At 39.2% G+C, this 14,453-nt stretch overlaps 4 long non-coding RNA genes across 4 annotated transcripts; all 4 read left to right on the forward strand.

Annotated features, from left to right (window-relative positions):
* The first annotated feature begins 280 nt into the window (after positions 1-280).
* LOC125372162 lies at positions 281-2,215 on the forward strand. The gene is made up of 3 exons (XR_007218009.1): positions 281-339; positions 1,046-1,168; positions 2,153-2,215. It is a non-coding gene; the product is annotated as an uncharacterized LOC125372162 (long non-coding RNA).
* Positions 2,216-4,297: 2,082 nt separating this feature from the next.
* Positions 4,298-6,232, forward strand: LOC125372163. Its single transcript, XR_007218010.1, has 3 exons — positions 4,298-4,356; positions 5,063-5,185; positions 6,170-6,232. It is a non-coding gene; the product is annotated as an uncharacterized LOC125372163 (long non-coding RNA).
* A 2,082-nt stretch (positions 6,233-8,314) lies between these two features.
* On the forward strand, positions 8,315-10,249 carry LOC125372165. The gene is made up of 3 exons (XR_007218012.1): positions 8,315-8,373; positions 9,080-9,202; positions 10,187-10,249. It is a non-coding gene; the product is annotated as an uncharacterized LOC125372165 (long non-coding RNA).
* A 2,082-nt stretch (positions 10,250-12,331) lies between these two features.
* Positions 12,332-14,266, forward strand: LOC125372164. The gene is made up of 3 exons (XR_007218011.1): positions 12,332-12,390; positions 13,097-13,219; positions 14,204-14,266. It is a non-coding gene; the product is annotated as an uncharacterized LOC125372164 (long non-coding RNA).
* The last annotated feature ends 187 nt before the right edge of the window (positions 14,267-14,453 follow it).

The following is a 14,453-nucleotide window of genomic DNA, read 5'->3' on the forward strand; positions in this document are numbered from 1 at the left end:
TGTCTTTTAAATGCACATCCATCCAGTAATTAAAACTGCCCATATTTTTCAATATTTGGTGCTGACTTTTTGAACAAGATGACTTGTGCTTTATGTGAGCACAGATATTTTCAAGCAGGTGATATTTGGTGCGGAACTGGGGTTGGTGTGTTCAGCTTCCTGTACTCGGAAAAGGAGCTGGGTAAACTAGCCAAAATTTGTGTTTTTATTGCAGCTTTAAGGCCAGACTGTGCACATATGTAAATGTTATGGCTGTTGAATGCCTAGTTGTTTTTTAAAAAGCTATAACGTTACTATAGAAGTCTATGGGAAAACATTTGGTTGTGTGTAACCTGTAGGGTAAGTGCATATTTCAGCATTTCCTAATTTATATGTTTTTCTGTATATCTATTGCCATGGAGACCTTTTGGGATAATTGTAGAGGCAAATTTGAACGCAAAATGGGTGAAGCGAGTGGGAAATGGGGTTGTAAGGAATGGTTGGGCTGCCGTGATAAGCAGGGCTATGGTCGTTGCTTCTTTTTGTGGCCGTCAAAGGCGCGGACAGAGGAGAGAGCTCACAGAATAGCCCTCTGCATTGTGCATAAATGCCTTCCAGATGGTTTTAGCAACACTGACAACTTTGGCAACAAAGTTGAAGTGAGCCATCTCTGTCATAACGCCTCTTGTGTGAATGTTGAGCATTTGAAAGTAGAGTCCCATGAAATTAACATGGAGAGACTTCACTGTCGACAACAGGGCTTGTGCACCAAAAGTCATAAACCCTACTGTTTGGTGTAAGTTATGTATCTGATCATTATATCTTTCTGTTTGGGGCAATTTTTAAGATGGATTATCCTATTTTGGGTGTAAATTTCTCAAATATGCATTTCTTTTCAATAACATGTCTTTCGAATAATGAACTTTTCTACAATGATGGAGTTTGAATAGTTCTAACTTTTTCCTTGCACGGCGGTCCTTACTTTTCTGTGATTTCTTGTATGTTTTAGCTTTAAGTACTTTATTATGACTTTTGCTTATCTCATCATCTATTTTTCCTTTTGCAGTGACAGCACAGCCAAGCCCTAATCGAAGATTGCGAATTGACTTTACCGGACTCTGGCAGTTGACGCTATGAACAGCACTGTGAGCTCTACCTTGGAAGTTACGAGCAAAGGTGGTATCGCGAGGTAATGACCGGCGCAATGCCTTGTTTGTTGCCTCACACTTTTGACTATTGAGGTTGAATTGCGTCTTTTCGATCATGTTCGGGCCGAGACGAAAATCAGTGCATTTTCTCAAATTTTGAAAGTTAGTTTCATTGTTTCCAATTTTGAAGTTTTTATCTAAATATTTACTTTGCAATAACCAATTTTTCTTCTCCCCCTTGCAAACAAATGACTGCCTTCTACATTTTCTGTGATCACCCATGTAACAGTTTGCAATAGCATCAGAAGTACATGAAAGAGATGTCTTCAACTTTGTCAGGTTACCTGCATGACTTGAGTAAGCAGCTGAGAACTCAGCTGCACATCTGGATGCACAGTCTAAAGAAAATGTATTTGCCAAACTTTGTTTGTCTTTTTTGGTTCTAGCAGGCATCATATCCACAACAAATTTAGAATTTTTAATAAACTTTCTATGGCTGGCCGAGAGATGCCGTGTATCGAGAAAAGTTTGTGGGGAAACATCCATATCACCTGCTTCATACATTTCAGAGAGAGCTGTGTGAGCTGCACTGTCAGCATCTGTTGTCAAAAATTCTACCTCAATTTGATCTTTCTTTAAGTCCCTGAAACACTCTGCAGCTAACTGTTTTTCATTACCAATTGATTCTGACATGTGCAAATCAGATGTGCAGTCTGGGTTGTTGACACAAGAAATGTTGTCAACTAAACTGTGCTTTGAACAGAGCTTTGATTTTGTGTTTAAAGCCAAAATTTGATGATCACTAGTTTGGTTCTCAGTGGCCACATAGGTTACCTGAGTGGCTGGCTGAAAAGGGGTTTTCCCAACACCTGAACAAAGTGGATTGTTGTACATTGCATCAGTTGATAAACTAATGTTATTTAAATTTGTTCCCCTGTATTTATTTATTTCCCTTATTTCCACCCTCCTGGCTCTCATATCCTTTGTGTTCTGAGATTTTATATTATCACAAACTCTGTTCGCAGCTTTCTGCATCCCTGAATGGGATGGTGGAGGTATATCGGCACTCATGCACAGGACACGGAAACTCTCACTTCCAATGGGACATTTTGAGAGGCCTATCTGAAGTCCAGTATTGGCAGTGGAAGATCGACGTCCCCTTCTCATTCCACTACCCTCTACCTCCTTGTACAGTTTATGGTACTCTGACAGGTATGTACAGTCAGTGCATTTAAGTCTCTCTATCCAGTTAAGTCCCCACTGCTGTTCATTGTCTATGTCCATGACAATGTCCCCCTTACACATAGGCGAAGTCTTGGCGTGCTGGCGGAATGCCTCATTGTACAGTTTGTCAGTCTCTCCAACATGCAACAGGTGGTAAACATCAGCAGCAGTCCTGCAGATTAAAGAAAACCCATTGACTACTTTGAAAACTTCTAAATAAGCCTTTTAAGTATGTGATAGTGTTCGACATTTCTGAATTATCTCCCCTGGCAGATCAAATGCATATTCTATTTCTATCCCCCTCAAGCCCTTAATTAGGGTGTAACAACACTGTTTTTTATATGGTATTGAACAAACCACTCATATATGTATGAGAATTTGATCCCTTGCTGTACCTAATAACTGAAAACTGTCCATTATATTAAACTTTTATTAAGTGATCTCGTTAAAGGACAAATACTTGAACTTGGTAAGTTTATCCACCCATATCATTTAGCAGTGAGCATCTTGTATTCCCTACAAGTATTTCAAAGTCTAGGCCAAAGGAATAAATAGTTTAAAGTGTTATTACCTTTCACTTTTTGTTTTCAGGGTACTCTTATCCTCCTCAGGGGTGTTTTCCTTCCTTGGCCTTAATAGACGGTACGGTTCACTTGTCAGTGTTTGAACTTGCTGGACACCAGCCACCCCTACACTGCACACTTTCTTGTGGAGCTCAGTTGTCAACCTGACAGTTTTTGGCACTTTAAAGTTGCTTTGCTTTTCACTGGTGAATTTTTTGCCTGAATTCCAAGCTTTATGTCCCATTCTAAAAGATGTTATCGAATTCCTTCGATGTCTCCCCATGTTTCAAGAGTAGGTTCAAGATGTTGACACTATGAATTTTTCTTTGGAATGAAAGCATCAACATTGGTTCTTGACCTCCCATAGTTAAAATACCAAATATGGACCTGTCATTTATATATTGGCCTATGTAAACAAGGCAGGGGTACCAGTTCCAGCAAGCTCACTGAGTCCAGCTTCTTTTATGACTTAAGCTTATTAGTGTCACAACCAAATTCCATGTTATGTACCAGACTTTGCTATCCTCAGTTGTTATCAGCAAAGGTCAGCAAACAACTTACCATTAATAAATTAAAAATATGAAAGCCTAATTTGCTTTGAATTTCCAAGTATTGTCTATCATACGGGGTCGAAAAGATACTTTTGGGGGGATATGTTCGAAGCAGCGTCTGGCAACCATGGAATTGACCTGTGAACCCATCCTTGTGTGAAACAAGAATAAACAATAAAGGCCTGTGTACTGTCATAGAAAGTTCTTTATTAAAACAGAAGTTCATTTTGTAATCAGTTGACAAAATCTAAATAATTTAACCCTCACAGCTCTTTTGGTACATCAGATATGTGTATATGGGTGTCATATAGACCTGTCAGATAGGAAAAAGTATTGAACTTGAAACAATTTCCATTTGTTTCCAAGAAGCTACATCTATTTACAATGAATACATCACAAATTTGACAAGTGCAGTTTTAGACAGTTGTGTCTACAGGTTCTACTACACTAAATCAGAACTGGTTGTGACAGTGCGGTTTTCGTAGGGAGCCTTCAGTACAGATCAAGAGACATATGCAGGCTGTGATTGGATGATATTGTGTAAGATTTTTATGTCTTTTAAATGCACATCCATCCAGTAATTAAAACTGCCCATATTTTTCAATATTTGGTGCTGACTTTTTGAACAAGATGACTTGTGCTTTATGTGAGCACAGATATTTTCAAGCAGGTGATATTTGGTGCGGAACTGGGGTTGGTGTGTTCAGCTTCCTGTACTCGGAAAAGGAGCTGGGTAAACTAGCCAAAATTTGTGTTTTTATTGCAGCTTTAAGGCCAGACTGTGCACATATGTAAATGTTATGGCTGTTGAATGCCTAGTTGTTTTTTAAAAAGCTATAACGTTACTATAGAAGTCTATGGGAAAACATTTGGTTGTGTGTAACCTGTAGGGTAAGTGCATATTTCAGCATTTCCTAATTTATATGTTTTTCTGTATATCTATTGCCATGGAGACCTTTTGGGATAATTGTAGAGGCAAATTTGAACGCAAAATGGGTGAAGCGAGTGGGAAATGGGGTTGTAAGGAATGGTTGGGCTGCCGTGATAAGCAGGGCTATGGTCGTTGCTTCTTTTTGTGGCCGTCAAAGGCGCGGACAGAGGAGAGAGCTCACAGAATAGCCCTCTGCATTGTGCATAAATGCCTTCCAGATGGTTTTAGCAACACTGACAACTTTGGCAACAAAGTTGAAGTGAGCCATCTCTGTCATAACGCCTCTTGTGTGAATGTTGAGCATTTGAAAGTAGAGTCCCATGAAATTAACATGGAGAGACTTCACTGTCGACAACAGGGCTTGTGCACCAAAAGTCATAAACCCTACTGTTTGGTGTAAGTTATGTATCTGATCATTATATCTTTCTGTTTGGGGCAATTTTTAAGATGGATTATCCTATTTTGGGTGTAAATTTCTCAAATATGCATTTCTTTTCAATAACATGTCTTTCGAATAATGAACTTTTCTACAATGATGGAGTTTGAATAGTTCTAACTTTTTCCTTGCACGGCGGTCCTTACTTTTCTGTGATTTCTTGTATGTTTTAGCTTTAAGTACTTTATTATGACTTTTGCTTATCTCATCATCTATTTTTCCTTTTGCAGTGACAGCACAGCCAAGCCCTAATCGAAGATTGCGAATTGACTTTACCGGACTCTGGCAGTTGACGCTATGAACAGCACTGTGAGCTCTACCTTGGAAGTTACGAGCAAAGGTGGTATCGCGAGGTAATGACCGGCGCAATGCCTTGTTTGTTGCCTCACACTTTTGACTATTGAGGTTGAATTGCGTCTTTTCGATCATGTTCGGGCCGAGACGAAAATCAGTGCATTTTCTCAAATTTTGAAAGTTAGTTTCATTGTTTCCAATTTTGAAGTTTTTATCTAAATATTTACTTTGCAATAACCAATTTTTCTTCTCCCCCTTGCAAACAAATGACTGCCTTCTACATTTTCTGTGATCACCCATGTAACAGTTTGCAATAGCATCAGAAGTACATGAAAGAGATGTCTTCAACTTTGTCAGGTTACCTGCATGACTTGAGTAAGCAGCTGAGAACTCAGCTGCACATCTGGATGCACAGTCTAAAGAAAATGTATTTGCCAAACTTTGTTTGTCTTTTTTGGTTCTAGCAGGCATCATATCCACAACAAATTTAGAATTTTTAATAAACTTTCTATGGCTGGCCGAGAGATGCCGTGTATCGAGAAAAGTTTGTGGGGAAACATCCATATCACCTGCTTCATACATTTCAGAGAGAGCTGTGTGAGCTGCACTGTCAGCATCTGTTGTCAAAAATTCTACCTCAATTTGATCTTTCTTTAAGTCCCTGAAACACTCTGCAGCTAACTGTTTTTCATTACCAATTGATTCTGACATGTGCAAATCAGATGTGCAGTCTGGGTTGTTGACACAAGAAATGTTGTCAACTAAACTGTGCTTTGAACAGAGCTTTGATTTTGTGTTTAAAGCCAAAATTTGATGATCACTAGTTTGGTTCTCAGTGGCCACATAGGTTACCTGAGTGGCTGGCTGAAAAGGGGTTTTCCCAACACCTGAACAAAGTGGATTGTTGTACATTGCATCAGTTGATAAACTAATGTTATTTAAATTTGTTCCCCTGTATTTATTTATTTCCCTTATTTCCACCCTCCTGGCTCTCATATCCTTTGTGTTCTGAGATTTTATATTATCACAAACTCTGTTCGCAGCTTTCTGCATCCCTGAATGGGATGGTGGAGGTATATCGGCACTCATGCACAGGACACGGAAACTCTCACTTCCAATGGGACATTTTGAGAGGCCTATCTGAAGTCCAGTATTGGCAGTGGAAGATCGACGTCCCCTTCTCATTCCACTACCCTCTACCTCCTTGTACAGTTTATGGTACTCTGACAGGTATGTACAGTCAGTGCATTTAAGTCTCTCTATCCAGTTAAGTCCCCACTGCTGTTCATTGTCTATGTCCATGACAATGTCCCCCTTACACATAGGCGAAGTCTTGGCGTGCTGGCGGAATGCCTCATTGTACAGTTTGTCAGTCTCTCCAACATGCAACAGGTGGTAAACATCAGCAGCAGTCCTGCAGATTAAAGAAAACCCATTGACTACTTTGAAAACTTCTAAATAAGCCTTTTAAGTATGTGATAGTGTTCGACATTTCTGAATTATCTCCCCTGGCAGATCAAATGCATATTCTATTTCTATCCCCCTCAAGCCCTTAATTAGGGTGTAACAACACTGTTTTTTATATGGTATTGAACAAACCACTCATATATGTATGAGAATTTGATCCCTTGCTGTACCTAATAACTGAAAACTGTCCATTATATTAAACTTTTATTAAGTGATCTCGTTAAAGGACAAATACTTGAACTTGGTAAGTTTATCCACCCATATCATTTAGCAGTGAGCATCTTGTATTCCCTACAAGTATTTCAAAGTCTAGGCCAAAGGAATAAATAGTTTAAAGTGTTATTACCTTTCACTTTTTGTTTTCAGGGTACTCTTATCCTCCTCAGGGGTGTTTTCCTTCCTTGGCCTTAATAGACGGTACGGTTCACTTGTCAGTGTTTGAACTTGCTGGACACCAGCCACCCCTACACTGCACACTTTCTTGTGGAGCTCAGTTGTCAACCTGACAGTTTTTGGCACTTTAAAGTTGCTTTGCTTTTCACTGGTGAATTTTTTGCCTGAATTCCAAGCTTTATGTCCCATTCTAAAAGATGTTATCGAATTCCTTCGATGTCTCCCCATGTTTCAAGAGTAGGTTCAAGATGTTGACACTATGAATTTTTCTTTGGAATGAAAGCATCAACATTGGTTCTTGACCTCCCATAGTTAAAATACCAAATATGGACCTGTCATTTATATATTGGCCTATGTAAACAAGGCAGGGGTACCAGTTCCAGCAAGCTCACTGAGTCCAGCTTCTTTTATGACTTAAGCTTATTAGTGTCACAACCAAATTCCATGTTATGTACCAGACTTTGCTATCCTCAGTTGTTATCAGCAAAGGTCAGCAAACAACTTACCATTAATAAATTAAAAATATGAAAGCCTAATTTGCTTTGAATTTCCAAGTATTGTCTATCATACGGGGTCGAAAAGATACTTTTGGGGGGATATGTTCGAAGCAGCGTCTGGCAACCATGGAATTGACCTGTGAACCCATCCTTGTGTGAAACAAGAATAAACAATAAAGGCCTGTGTACTGTCATAGAAAGTTCTTTATTAAAACAGAAGTTCATTTTGTAATCAGTTGACAAAATCTAAATAATTTAACCCTCACAGCTCTTTTGGTACATCAGATATGTGTATATGGGTGTCATATAGACCTGTCAGATAGGAAAAAGTATTGAACTTGAAACAATTTCCATTTGTTTCCAAGAAGCTACATCTATTTACAATGAATACATCACAAATTTGACAAGTGCAGTTTTAGACAGTTGTGTCTACAGGTTCTACTACACTAAATCAGAACTGGTTGTGACAGTGCGGTTTTCGTAGGGAGCCTTCAGTACAGATCAAGAGACATATGCAGGCTGTGATTGGATGATATTGTGTAAGATTTTTATGTCTTTTAAATGCACATCCATCCAGTAATTAAAACTGCCCATATTTTTCAATATTTGGTGCTGACTTTTTGAACAAGATGACTTGTGCTTTATGTGAGCACAGATATTTTCAAGCAGGTGATATTTGGTGCGGAACTGGGGTTGGTGTGTTCAGCTTCCTGTACTCGGAAAAGGAGCTGGGTAAACTAGCCAAAATTTGTGTTTTTATTGCAGCTTTAAGGCCAGACTGTGCACATATGTAAATGTTATGGCTGTTGAATGCCTAGTTGTTTTTTAAAAAGCTATAACGTTACTATAGAAGTCTATGGGAAAACATTTGGTTGTGTGTAACCTGTAGGGTAAGTGCATATTTCAGCATTTCCTAATTTATATGTTTTTCTGTATATCTATTGCCATGGAGACCTTTTGGGATAATTGTAGAGGCAAATTTGAACGCAAAATGGGTGAAGCGAGTGGGAAATGGGGTTGTAAGGAATGGTTGGGCTGCCGTGATAAGCAGGGCTATGGTCGTTGCTTCTTTTTGTGGCCGTCAAAGGCGCGGACAGAGGAGAGAGCTCACAGAATAGCCCTCTGCATTGTGCATAAATGCCTTCCAGATGGTTTTAGCAACACTGACAACTTTGGCAACAAAGTTGAAGTGAGCCATCTCTGTCATAACGCCTCTTGTGTGAATGTTGAGCATTTGAAAGTAGAGTCCCATGAAATTAACATGGAGAGACTTCACTGTCGACAACAGGGCTTGTGCACCAAAAGTCATAAACCCTACTGTTTGGTGTAAGTTATGTATCTGATCATTATATCTTTCTGTTTGGGGCAATTTTTAAGATGGATTATCCTATTTTGGGTGTAAATTTCTCAAATATGCATTTCTTTTCAATAACATGTCTTTCGAATAATGAACTTTTCTACAATGATGGAGTTTGAATAGTTCTAACTTTTTCCTTGCACGGCGGTCCTTACTTTTCTGTGATTTCTTGTATGTTTTAGCTTTAAGTACTTTATTATGACTTTTGCTTATCTCATCATCTATTTTTCCTTTTGCAGTGACAGCACAGCCAAGCCCTAATCGAAGATTGCGAATTGACTTTACCGGACTCTGGCAGTTGACGCTATGAACAGCACTGTGAGCTCTACCTTGGAAGTTACGAGCAAAGGTGGTATCGCGAGGTAATGACCGGCGCAATGCCTTGTTTGTTGCCTCACACTTTTGACTATTGAGGTTGAATTGCGTCTTTTCGATCATGTTCGGGCCGAGACGAAAATCAGTGCATTTTCTCAAATTTTGAAAGTTAGTTTCATTGTTTCCAATTTTGAAGTTTTTATCTAAATATTTACTTTGCAATAACCAATTTTTCTTCTCCCCCTTGCAAACAAATGACTGCCTTCTACATTTTCTGTGATCACCCATGTAACAGTTTGCAATAGCATCAGAAGTACATGAAAGAGATGTCTTCAACTTTGTCAGGTTACCTGCATGACTTGAGTAAGCAGCTGAGAACTCAGCTGCACATCTGGATGCACAGTCTAAAGAAAATGTATTTGCCAAACTTTGTTTGTCTTTTTTGGTTCTAGCAGGCATCATATCCACAACAAATTTAGAATTTTTAATAAACTTTCTATGGCTGGCCGAGAGATGCCGTGTATCGAGAAAAGTTTGTGGGGAAACATCCATATCACCTGCTTCATACATTTCAGAGAGAGCTGTGTGAGCTGCACTGTCAGCATCTGTTGTCAAAAATTCTACCTCAATTTGATCTTTCTTTAAGTCCCTGAAACACTCTGCAGCTAACTGTTTTTCATTACCAATTGATTCTGACATGTGCAAATCAGATGTGCAGTCTGGGTTGTTGACACAAGAAATGTTGTCAACTAAACTGTGCTTTGAACAGAGCTTTGATTTTGTGTTTAAAGCCAAAATTTGATGATCACTAGTTTGGTTCTCAGTGGCCACATAGGTTACCTGAGTGGCTGGCTGAAAAGGGGTTTTCCCAACACCTGAACAAAGTGGATTGTTGTACATTGCATCAGTTGATAAACTAATGTTATTTAAATTTGTTCCCCTGTATTTATTTATTTCCCTTATTTCCACCCTCCTGGCTCTCATATCCTTTGTGTTCTGAGATTTTATATTATCACAAACTCTGTTCGCAGCTTTCTGCATCCCTGAATGGGATGGTGGAGGTATATCGGCACTCATGCACAGGACACGGAAACTCTCACTTCCAATGGGACATTTTGAGAGGCCTATCTGAAGTCCAGTATTGGCAGTGGAAGATCGACGTCCCCTTCTCATTCCACTACCCTCTACCTCCTTGTACAGTTTATGGTACTCTGACAGGTATGTACAGTCAGTGCATTTAAGTCTCTCTATCCAGTTAAGTCCCCACTGCTGTTCATTGTCTATGTCCATGACAATGTCCCCCTTACACATAGGCGAAGTCTTGGCGTGCTGGCGGAATGCCTCATTGTACAGTTTGTCAGTCTCTCCAACATGCAACAGGTGGTAAACATCAGCAGCAGTCCTGCAGATTAAAGAAAACCCATTGACTACTTTGAAAACTTCTAAATAAGCCTTTTAAGTATGTGATAGTGTTCGACATTTCTGAATTATCTCCCCTGGCAGATCAAATGCATATTCTATTTCTATCCCCCTCAAGCCCTTAATTAGGGTGTAACAACACTGTTTTTTATATGGTATTGAACAAACCACTCATATATGTATGAGAATTTGATCCCTTGCTGTACCTAATAACTGAAAACTGTCCATTATATTAAACTTTTATTAAGTGATCTCGTTAAAGGACAAATACTTGAACTTGGTAAGTTTATCCACCCATATCATTTAGCAGTGAGCATCTTGTATTCCCTACAAGTATTTCAAAGTCTAGGCCAAAGGAATAAATAGTTTAAAGTGTTATTACCTTTCACTTTTTGTTTTCAGGGTACTCTTATCCTCCTCAGGGGTGTTTTCCTTCCTTGGCCTTAATAGACGGTACGGTTCACTTGTCAGTGTTTGAACTTGCTGGACACCAGCCACCCCTACACTGCACACTTTCTTGTGGAGCTCAGTTGTCAACCTGACAGTTTTTGGCACTTTAAAGTTGCTTTGCTTTTCACTGGTGAATTTTTTGCCTGAATTCCAAGCTTTATGTCCCATTCTAAAAGATGTTATCGAATTCCTTCGATGTCTCCCCATGTTTCAAGAGTAGGTTCAAGATGTTGACACTATGAATTTTTCTTTGGAATGAAAGCATCAACATTGGTTCTTGACCTCCCATAGTTAAAATACCAAATATGGACCTGTCATTTATATATTGGCCTATGTAAACAAGGCAGGGGTACCAGTTCCAGCAAGCTCACTGAGTCCAGCTTCTTTTATGACTTAAGCTTATTAGTGTCACAACCAAATTCCATGTTATGTACCAGACTTTGCTATCCTCAGTTGTTATCAGCAAAGGTCAGCAAACAACTTACCATTAATAAATTAAAAATATGAAAGCCTAATTTGCTTTGAATTTCCAAGTATTGTCTATCATACGGGGTCGAAAAGATACTTTTGGGGGGATATGTTCGAAGCAGCGTCTGGCAACCATGGAATTGACCTGTGAACCCATCCTTGTGTGAAACAAGAATAAACAATAAAGGCCTGTGTACTGTCATAGAAAGTTCTTTATTAAAACAGAAGTTCATTTTGTAATCAGTTGACAAAATCTAAATAATTTAACCCTCACAGCTCTTTTGGTACATCAGATATGTGTATATGGGTGTCATATAGACCTGTCAGATAGGAAAAAGTATTGAACTTGAAACAATTTCCATTTGTTTCCAAGAAGCTACATCTATTTACAATGAATACATCACAAATTTGACAAGTGCAGTTTTAGACAGTTGTGTCTACAGGTTCTACTACACTAAATCAGAACTGGTTGTGACAGTGCGGTTTTCGTAGGGAGCCTTCAGTACAGATCAAGAGACATATGCAGGCTGTGATTGGATGATATTGTGTAAGATTTTTATGTCTTTTAAATGCACATCCATCCAGTAATTAAAACTGCCCATATTTTTCAATATTTGGTGCTGACTTTTTGAACAAGATGACTTGTGCTTTATGTGAGCACAGATATTTTCAAGCAGGTGATATTTGGTGCGGAACTGGGGTTGGTGTGTTCAGCTTCCTGTACTCGGAAAAGGAGCTGGGTAAACTAGCCAAAATTTGTGTTTTTATTGCAGCTTTAAGGCCAGACTGTGCACATATGTAAATGTTATGGCTGTTGAATGCCTAGTTGTTTTTTAAAAAGCTATAACGTTACTATAGAAGTCTATGGGAAAACATTTGGTTGTGTGTAACCTGTAGGGTAAGTGCATATTTCAGCATTTCCTAATTTATATGTTTTTCTGTATATCTATTGCCATGGAGACCTTTTGGGATAATTGTAGAGGCAAATTTGAACGCAAAATGGGTGAAGCGAGTGGGAAATGGGGTTGTAAGGAATGGTTGGGCTGCCGTGATAAGCAGGGCTATGGTCGTTGCTTCTTTTTGTGGCCGTCAAAGGCGCGGACAGAGGAGAGAGCTCACAGAATAGCCCTCTGCATTGTGCATAAATGCCTTCCAGATGGTTTTAGCAACACTGACAACTTTGGCAACAAAGTTGAAGTGAGCCATCTCTGTCATAACGCCTCTTGTGTGAATGTTGAGCATTTGAAAGTAGAGTCCCATGAAATTAACATGGAGAGACTTCACTGTCGACAACAGGGCTTGTGCACCAAAAGTCATAAACCCTACTGTTTGGTGTAAGTTATGTATCTGATCATTATATCTTTCTGTTTGGGGCAATTTTTAAGATGGATTATCCTATTTTGGGTGTAAATTTCTCAAATATGCATTTCTTTTCAATAACATGTCTTTCGAATAATGAACTTTTCTACAATGATGGAGTTTGAATAGTTCTAACTTTTTCCTTGCACGGCGGTCCTTACTTTTCTGTGATTTCTTGTATGTTTTAGCTTTAAGTACTTTATTATGACTTTTGCTTATCTCATCATCTATTTTTCCTTTTGCAGTGACAGCACAGCCAAGCCCTAATCGAAGATTGCGAATTGACTTTACCGGACTCTGGCAGTTGACGCTATGAACAGCACTGTGAGCTCTACCTTGGAAGTTACGAGCAAAGGTGGTATCGCGAGGTAATGACCGGCGCAATGCCTTGTTTGTTGCCTCACACTTTTGACTATTGAGGTTGAATTGCGTCTTTTCGATCATGTTCGGGCCGAGACGAAAATCAGTGCATTTTCTCAAATTTTGAAAGTTAGTTTCATTGTTTCCAATTTTGAAGTTTTTATCTAAATATTTACTTTGCAATAACCAATTTTTCTTCTCCCCCTTGCAAACAAATGACTGCCTTCTACATTTTCTGTGATCACCCATGTAACAGTTTGCAATAGCATCAGAAGTACATGAAAGAGATGTCTTCAACTTTGTCAGGTTACCTGCATGACTTGAGTAAGCAGCTGAGAACTCAGCTGCACATCTGGATGCACAGTCTAAAGAAAATGTATTTGCCAAACTTTGTTTGTCTTTTTTGGTTCTAGCAGGCATCATATCCACAACAAATTTAGAATTTTTAATAAACTTTCTATGGCTGGCCGAGAGATGCCGTGTATCGAGAAAAGTTTGTGGGGAAACATCCATATCACCTGCTTCATACATTTCAGAGAGAGCTGTGTGAGCTGCACTGTCAGCATCTGTTGTCAAAAATTCTACCTCAATTTGATCTTTCTTTAAGTCCCTGAAACACTCTGCAGCTAACTGTTTTTCATTACCAATTGATTCTGACATGTGCAAATCAGATGTGCAGTCTGGGTTGTTGACACAAGAAATGTTGTCAACTAAACTGTGCTTTGAACAGAGCTTTGATTTTGTGTTTAAAGCCAAAATTTGATGATCACTAGTTTGGTTCTCAGTGGCCACATAGGTTACCTGAGTGGCTGGCTGAAAAGGGGTTTTCCCAACACCTGAACAAAGTGGATTGTTGTACATTGCATCAGTTGATAAACTAATGTTATTTAAATTTGTTCCCCTGTATTTATTTATTTCCCTTATTTCCACCCTCCTGGCTCTCATATCCTTTGTGTTCTGAGATTTTATATTATCACAAACTCTGTTCGCAGCTTTCTGCATCCCTGAATGGGATGGTGGAGGTATATCGGCACTCATGCACAGGACACGGAAACTCTCACTTCCAATGGGACATTTTGAGAGGCCTATCTGAAGTCCAGTATTGGCAGTGGAAGATCGACGTCCCCTTCTCATTCCACTACCCTCTACCTCCTTGTACAGTTTATGGTACTCTGACAGGTATGTACAGTCAGTGCATTTAAGTCTCTCTATCCAGTTAAGTCCCCACTGCTGTTCATTGTC

Source organism: Haliotis rufescens, unplaced genomic scaffold (genome assembly GCF_023055435.1).
Source record: "Haliotis rufescens isolate VD_foot unplaced genomic scaffold, xgHalRufe1.0.p SCAF_374, whole genome shotgun sequence".
NCBI lineage: Eukaryota > Metazoa > Mollusca > Gastropoda > Lepetellida > Haliotidae > Haliotis > Haliotis rufescens.